This window comes from Alexandromys fortis, unplaced genomic scaffold (genome assembly GCF_014885135.2).
Source record: "Alexandromys fortis isolate MF-2015 unplaced genomic scaffold, M_Fortis_MF-2015_v1.1 scaffold_105, whole genome shotgun sequence".
Taxonomy (NCBI): domain Eukaryota; kingdom Metazoa; phylum Chordata; class Mammalia; order Rodentia; family Cricetidae; genus Alexandromys; species Alexandromys fortis.
In genome coordinates, this window is record NW_026068011.1 from 2,767,257 (window position 1) to 2,776,611 (window position 9,355).

The window sequence follows — 9,355 nt, forward strand, 5'->3', positions numbered from 1 at the left end:
AATACATGAGGTAGTTCATTGCAGTAGTTCCAAAACTCTTATGAAAATCTATAGTCACAAAATCATTAAATACATTTTTATAATAAAGGGCAAACATTATTGATATGAGATTAACTTCCATATGCTGTGAATACCATTGGTTAATAAAGGACTGCTTTGATCCTATAGCAGAGCAGAGCAGAAAGACCTAGGTGGAGAAAACTGAAGTTAATGCTGGGAGAAAAAAGGGCAGAGATAGAGAGAAGCCATGGAGCCTCTCGGGAGACAGACACGCTGAAACTTTGTTGGTAGACCGTGTCCTTCTGGTGATGTACAGATTAATGTAGATGGATTAAATTAAGATGCACGAGTTGGCAAATAAGAAGCTAGAGCTAATGGGCCAAACAGTGTTTTAAATAATTTAGTTTTTATGGTTATTTCTGGAATATGAACAGCTGGGAACCAACAAGCAGCCTACTACACAACATATTATACCATATAAGTGATCACATACCTATTTTGTAACTTTGTCTTCTTTAGTGTAGATCACCTACCATCATGTACCTGCAACACGTTTTTCAATGTATTAACTATTTGCACTGAATAGCAAAAGATTAGAGCAAGAATACTTGCTGAATAAAATCAAAAGACTCTCATATATCAAAATCTTCTTCAGCCCTATCCCTCCTGTCCTGTGAAAGAGCCCTTCTATTTCACCCAAGAATTCCCTGTTAAGTAAACAAATATCTTGATTGAGGAGCCATTATGGGGTTAACAAAAAACCTAGCACTAGAGAAATTCCCATAAAACTACAAGGATGTCCCTAGCTAAGACCCTAAGTAATAGTAGAGAGGGGGTTTGAACTGGCCTTGTCCTGTAGTGAGATTGATGATTATCTTAAATGTTACCAGAGAATCTCCATCCAGAAACTGATGGAAGCAGAATGCAGAGACCACAGAAGAGCACTGGGCTGAGCTCCCAAAATCCAGTAGAAGAGTGGGAGGAGTGAGACTATGAGCAAAGAGGTTAAGACCATGGTGGGGACACCCTCTAAAATAGTTTACCTGAGCTAATGGAAGCCTTCCAACTCTGGCCTGACAGTGAGAGATCCAGCATAGGACCAAACTAGGCCCTCTGAATGTTGGTGACATTTGAATGGCTGGGGCAGACTGTGGGGCCACTGCAGTGAGAACAGAATTTATCCCTACTGCTTGTTCTGACTTTTTAAAACCCATTCTCTCTGGAGGGATACCTTGCTCAGCCAAGATATGTGGGGGAGTGGGGAGTTGTCTTACTCAAAAAAGTGTACTAGGCTTTGTTGACTCCCCAGTGGAATCCTTACCCTCTCTGAGGAGTGGATGGGGGATGGAATGACGGGTGTAAGGGGAAGGTGGAAAGAGCAGGAGAAAGGGAGGGAGTGGAAAATGAGTTTGGTATGTAAAGTAGAAAAGATAGATTTAAAAGAATAATAAATCTATTTTTTTTAAAGTACTCCTTGCTCCTTTTGTTAGTTTTTTACTATTTCTTAAGAATTTCCTTTTGTTTCAGAGGCTTTGGAACTTCAAACTTATTCATATGATGAATTAAACTATATTCTTAAATATCTAACGTGGCAAAACTTACATATAAATAATTCTCTCCAGATACAAATCCCCAAATATATAGCCCTCAAAATATTGAGAGGTACCCTTTTGAGTTGGCTCTAGGGTTACTGGCACAAGAAAACAGCAATTTCAAGACATCAATATCTTACAGAGAAAGTCCAAGGTCAGGATGTACAATTTAGAGAGATAATATTTCAAACTCAACCACACAAATGAGAAAGCAAAAAAAAAAAAGTCTTGAAATATATTTCTGTGATAAAAGTATTTATCTATCATATACAATGCCCAAATTCAACCTATAATTCTGTGATAAAATATATAAAATGGTTCCTTTTGTTCAACAATACACATTTCCCATTATCCAAATTAATCAATCACTCTGTGTTGCCATTCCTCCACTATCTGAGACATTTAAATATTTTTCAGCTAGCTTATTCCTGTAACATCAAAACTGTACATGTAAACACTTGACATCCACCAAAATAGCCTGAAAGAGAAATAACTATAGAAATTAATATATATATAATGTATGTATGTATATATATATGTGTGTGTATGTGTGTGTGTTTTCATTGAATATTTTTACTTACATAATTTAACCTTAACACTGGTATTTATGAAAACTTGCATCTGTGACCCTGCTTGACACTCCCTCCAAGATTACAGACAAGAAATGCTTTTATTCCCACCAGTAGATCTCAATTTGAGGAATATTGCTAAGATTAACTTAAGTTTAACAATATATCTATGCAACAACAGTGTCTCCTATATAGAAGAAGCTATGTTTATATAAAATGCAATGATGCAGATTCTAACATTGATGCCTTAATGAAACTATCTTGACAGGTACAGTTTGGTCAAACTTGACATTGTCTTGCCAATCATAGCCCTTCTTTCCTGAAATCTAGCTCCAGAAACTTGAGGATGCAGATGTTACACTAAAAATTAATGATGAGATTGTTCTCATTTCTGTTACATCCTTGTAGAAAGATGGTATAACAATTATGGTATAAGTTTATATCAAGCTAATTACTTTGGGAACTCCTTCTGCTCTTTCAGCCAGTATCCTTTAAGATACAAGTCCATTTGGGCAAGGTCTTTTATAATATAAATGCTGCTGTGTTGAAGGAGCTGTGGGCTGCATTCCTGCCACCCAGCTCCCAGGTTCCTGGCTAGCTTATGCCTCAAAATAATTACATGGAAACTATAATTTCAAACACTGCTTGGCCCATTAGCTCTAGCCCTTACTGGCTAATTCTCATATCTTGCTTAACCCATTTCTAATAATCTGTGCCTTACCAGGAAAGATTCAGCATGTAAGACTTGGTGGCTGGCTCCATCGCGTATGCCATGGAGAGGAGAGGCATGGCGTCTGCCTCAGGAAAGGAGAGGCATGGTGTCTGCCTCACTTCCTCTTCCTCCAAACATTTTGTTCTGTTTACTCCACCCACATATGTTCTAATCTATCAGGCCAAGCGGTTTCTTTATTAATTAACCAATAAAATCAACATATTGATATATGACACTCCCACATCACTGCTGTAAAGCTTGTGTTCACTGTCTTGCTTCTGGTTCTCACTTGCTGCTACTAGACTTTCTTCCAGTTCCCCATTCATACAGAAGACTGTGATCTAGGACAGAGATCTGTGAGTCTCCCCTAAATAAATAACACTTTCTTATATGTAATACTGAATGAGTGTGGGATTATTTTGTATCTTCTGCCATCACATAATCAATATGTTACTATTATAAGCATACAATTTGCTTTGTCGTATAATATGAGGGACCTGCTTGTAGGGGTTTCTGTCTGGCCCTGTTCCCACATCCGACAAGTCCCAAAGAAAATCACACAGAGAGTCGACATTAGGTTATAAACTCATTGGCCCATTAGCTCAGGCTTTGTATTAGCTCTTATAATGTATATTACCCAATTATCCTTAACTATGTTAGCCACATGGCTCAGTACCTTTCTCAGCTGGGTAGGTTACATCTTGCTTTTTGGTGGTCTGGGCTGGAATGGGAGGAATGAGCTTCCTCCTTCCTAGATTTTCCTGTTCTCATTGCTCTGCCTCTATTTTTTCTGTCTGGTCGACCCGCCTATACTTCTTGCCTGGCCAATCAGCATTTATTTAAAACATGACTGACAGAATACAGACAATTCTCCCACACCACTGTCCAAACTACTCAATGGTGTAACTACTCCAAGCATCCTATATAGTAATCAATAAACTATTCGATGAGATAAAATTGCATATCAATAAAATTTTTGGTTCAAGATTATGTTTTAAATATCTTGAGGAAAAATAGAACTGGCAATGTTTTCTAACATCCCTAAAGACTTTGAAAATTCACTGCATCACTGCTAGGAAACAAAATGTAATTTATGTGACCTTGAAATGGCTATCCTTCAATAGTAAACACAGAATAGATCATTAATTCTTTGTTACCTTCTTGATCTAAAAATCTTCCAAAACACATGTGCTAGATGGGTATTGTAACTATATGTGTGGATAAGTGTTTGTTTATTAATGTATTAGTGTTTGCACTTAGGCATCATTAAGTCAATATATTTATAAAACATGTTGTATAACAATGGAAGCCAAAATGTGTTCATTAATTCTGCATGGTTTGCATAAGAAAATGACCATAAGAAAATGACATTGTTGTTTCACAATCCACTTTTGTGAGAAATAAATTAAGACAATTTATTTCCATCAAGATGAGAGATGTGACTTGATTTGAAAGAGGCTATTGGTTCTAATCTTCACATAGCCTTTCCCCAAATATCAGTCTATATGAAACTGACTGTCCCATAGGTCAGACACTTTCTCCTAGGGTATAGAGACTAACGTGTTACAGAAAAGGGTATTTAGAAGAGTCATAAGGAACAGAGATAGAGATTAGCTACAGTCTGTGGCAGAGAAAGTCTGGGGTAGGAAATATAAATCCTAGGTACTGCAAAGATGGTGGGCACCCTGATCTGAATAACACTGTGAGCCAAACCTTAAAAAATGTTCAATCACTGTTCATTTGCCAAAGATTTATTTCTTTAGTGTATGTGTGTGGGTGTATGTGCATGTGTGTGTTGGATAGTGGAATGTCACATATGTAAAAACTAAATGTGAGACCAAAGACAGCCATTGAATTTTATTCTTCAGGCACTATTCACATTATTATTATTATCATCATCGTCATCATTGTTTTTGCTGTTGTTGTATTATTATTGAGACAATATCTTTCATTGGTCTGGAGATCACCAGGTAGGCTAATCTAGGGCTAATCAGCAAGTCCCAGGCATCTAGCTGTTCCTTCTGGTCCTAATGCTAGAATTACAGACTTTTGACAACAAACTTGACTTATGTACATGAGTTCTTGAAAGGAATTCAAGTCCTCTTACTTACATAATGGCAAGTATCTTTGAGTCAATAATTTTTACAGTCATATACTATGGGTTTTTTGGTATGCAAAATTTATTAAATACTTTTCATTAACTGTTTTTTTTTATTTAATTTAAAGGTAAGAATTGTAGGGATAAGCCCTCCCCTTGGGGGCGGGCTGCCCTCGGGCGTATGTTTACTGATAAATTGGGCGCACAGACGCTTCGCGCCCCTTCCTGCCTGGACTGGGTACTCGCTGGAACCTTGGTTTAATGAGTCTGGTTTTGTCATTAAACTTGTTCAAATACCTATTATCATTGGTCTCCATTAATCCAATCGCCACATTTGGTGCCCAGAGAGATGGCTCAGTGGTTAAGAGCATTGCCTGCTCTTCCAAAGGTCCTGAGTTCAATTCCCAGCAACCACATGTAGCTCACAGCCATCTGTAAAGAGGTCTGGCGCCCTCTTCTGGTCTTCGGGCATGCACACAGAATATTGTATACATAATAAATAAATAAATACCAAAAAAACGGGGGGGATTAACTGGTTTGATGGGATGATTGGTATTTGTGAGTTACTGTTTTTAGAAAATTGTATTGGTACTGTTTCCTGTATATTGACATATTGAACATTGAATGTGAGTGTTCCTACCTCTATTTTTGTATAAGAGTATGCTTATATTGTATTGATACATCTACCATATCACAATGTACATTTCTACCTCTGATACTACTTAGGTAATAACATTGTTTACATTTGATATGTAATGACATTGTTTACAGATGAAGATCATTGTCTTCACGTATTGCACAGTTGTTTATTCTTTTAGTCTTCAAGTTAGATAGGTATTGAGAATTTTATGTTGGTCATGTTTATTTTTAGGTTAATAAGGTATTCTAGATACATAGAGATTATATTTAGTATAGATAGTATAATCTTCAGCCTCTTTAAAGAGCTGTAGAAAATGGCCTTTAAGCTAACCTAGAATTCTGTGCCGAGACACAATTACTCCTGGCGACACCACTCTACTCCCGAGAGAACGTTGAGCACCAAAGACACTCCACTGGGAGTTTGTCTTCTTGGCAGAATTGACCTTTGGGTTAAGAAAAGCCCATACCTCATCTACTGACAAAGATATGAAACAGGATTGTCTTATCTTGCCAAGACAGGGTAGGATAATTCTAAGAAAATTCCTTGCATTTGATAATGGTATGTCAGTCATGTTAGGCCTTAGCCAAAGTTGGTTGACTCAACATTGCGAACGAGAATTTGGGTGATTGCCCAGGTAGTCTGTTGTCTCTGTCATTTATGGCACGTTTTGGATATCTCTCATTTGTTAAGTAACATTTATTCCCTTCTCGGATCTTTGACGGAGTTGAAGATTATATAATTGTAATTACTCTCTACATTATTTAGACTCCTTGAGATAGAATGTCTGGCAAAACTTTCGTTCTCAATATTGTTTGTTATATCTATTATTTATTATTATTGTTTATAGTTGTATTTAGGTTAGTTCTGTCTTATTTAGACAAAAAGAGGGAGATGTAGGGACAAGCCCTCCCCTTGGGGGCTGGCTGCCCTTGGGCGTATGTTTACTGATAAATTGGGCGCACAGACGCTGTGCGCCCCTTCCTGCCTGGACCGAGTACTCCGCTGGAACCTTGGTTTCGTGAGTCTGGTTTTGTCATTAAACTTGTTCAAATACCTATTATCATTGGTCTCCATTAATCCAACCGCCACAAAGAATATACTCCTTACACATTTGTAACAAAAGGCAACAGTTAATTGAAACCAATTCCTGGAACACAGTTTGAACACACAGCTTCATACCTATTATGTACCTCATACTATATAACAATCTGTACTTAATACACTTTTAGAGCCATTAATATTACTTACTAAGTGATTGATCCATGCTTGCATGTTGTAGATAAATAACTATACATGCATTCTTTTATCCTCAAACCTTATTTGATAGTTTTAATATGTCGGGAACTTGTGCTCTTATTTTGGCCATATCCTGCCTTCCTATTATTTGAAAATAAAATATTACATTAATTCTTAGCTGTTAATGATTTCTTTATTTTATTTTTATACGTATTTTGCCTGCGTGTATGTTCATGCGTACCTAGCTTCTGTGGGGGCAAGAAGAGGGCTTTGAATTCCCTATAGCTGCAAATAACGGGTAGTATCATACAACCCAATATGAATGCTGGAAACTAAACCTAGGTCTTCTACAAGAACATTAAGTTCTTAACCACTGAGCCCTCTTTCAAATCATTGTTTAATAATCCCTCAAAATTGGATACAGAGAGCTGAAATTAAAAAAAATGACTGTGATGGTGGACCACCATTATGTAATATATATTCAGTCCATCACCCATGAGGAAAAACAGCAACATTCTTACAGTATTTCTGCCCCAGTCTTATAGTATATAATATAAATAGGGAAAATTAATTTTTTTGCTACATTAAATATAAACACAATAATTTCTTGTCCTAGCCCATATGAACATTTTGAATTCTTTTGTCCCTTAACATATTTTCTGCTCTTTGATTTGTACAGGATGTTTGTGACCATTGAACATTCCTTAGCATGGATAAGAAGACACAGATGTAACAATCTTGAAGACAATATAGAGACTCATCAATTGGATTGACAGTGTTTTCATAGGTGATATACATGTGCATGATGACTGAGCTAAATTCTATCCCAAGCATCTTTCTATCTGGCCCCATGTGTAGCATATACAACTCCAAAAGCCCATAACAACTTCATCACTGGAGTTCAGCTCTGTCTCCTGGGTCCCTGTCATAAACAATCTGTTAGTCTGTCAGCAAAAGAGATTGAGATTGGCTTAAAATGACTTGCTCTGTGAAAACCCTGCTGAATTTTATGTCAGTTAAACCATTTCTAATGTGCTGCATTTTCCACTCACAGATGTCAGGGGGCAGATGGGTGCTTATTTGGGGATTCAGAAGTCTCTTTTAGCATCTCTGAAGTGTCTTAAGCAAATTGATGACTGTTTTCCCAAGTTTCAAGACTTTAGCCAAGCTCATTTCAGCTTTGGCTTATTCTCCTCTCTATTAGTAATTACCCCTACTCAGAAAGTGAGGACTGGAGAAGCACAGGTTGTGAAGAATGGCTAAACCCAGAGTTTCCTGTGAATGTTTTTCACAGGTTACCAGAAGACAACCAGGGTAGATGATCAACTAGGCTTCATGTGTCACTTACGTCAAGAATTCTCTGTCTTTTGGGGTTAGAGACATGGCTCAGTGGTTAAGAGTATCATTGGTCTTGTAGAAATATTAGTTCCGTTCCAAGCAAGCAAATAAACTCACAATGGCTGACAACTTCATCTCCAGATGATACAACACACAATTTTGGCTTTTTCAGCCATGTGCATGAATACACACATACACATACAGAAATAAAATAAAAATAATTTTAAATTAAAAAAAATATCCAGCTGTGTGTACACTCTGGGTTTCTGCTGGGATTTTGTCTGAAACTTTTCCTGCAAAATTATTTCTAAAATCCACCACTTTGTTCCTTTCTGCCCTTTCTTCCTGAAGTATTTTTTTAATTGAAAAAATTTCCGCCTCCTCCCAGCCTCCCTTTTCCCTCTCCCTCCCCCCACTCCTCTCCCCTCCCCCCATTTCTCTCTCCCTCCCTCTCCAGTCCAAAGAGCAGTCAGGGTTTCCTGCCCTGTGGGAAGTCCAAGGTCCTCCCCCTTCCCTCCATGTCTAGGAAGGTGAGCATCCAAACAGACTAGGCTCCCACAAAGCCAGTGCATGCAGTAGGATCAAAACCCAGTGTCATTGTCCTTGGCTTCTCATCAGCCCTCATTGTCTGCCATGTTCAGAGAGTCTGGTTTGATCACATGCTGGCCTTGGTGAGCTCCCAATAGATCACCCCCACTGTCTCAGTGGGTGGGTGCATCAATCGCGGTCCTGACTTCCTTGTTCATGTTCTCCCTCCTTCTGTCCTCATTTGGAACTTGGGAGCTCTGTCTAGTGTTCCAATGTGGGTCTCTGTCTCTATCCCCATCCATTGCCAGATGAAGGTTCTATGGTGATATGCAAGATACTCATCATTATGGCTATAGGATAGGGCCATTTCAGGTTCCCTCTCCTCAGCTGCCCAAGGAACTAGCTGAGGACATCTCCCTAGACACCTGGGAGCCCCTCTATAGTCAGGTCTCTTCCCAACCCTAAGATGGCACCCTTAATTAAGAATATAGTACTTGGCCGGGCGATGGTGGCGTATGCCTTTAATCCCAGCACTAGGGAGGCAGAGGCAGGCAGATCTCTGTGAGTTCGAGACCAGCTTGGTCTCCAGAGCTAGTTCCAGGACAGGCTCCAAAGCCACAGAGAAACCCTGTCTCAAAATAT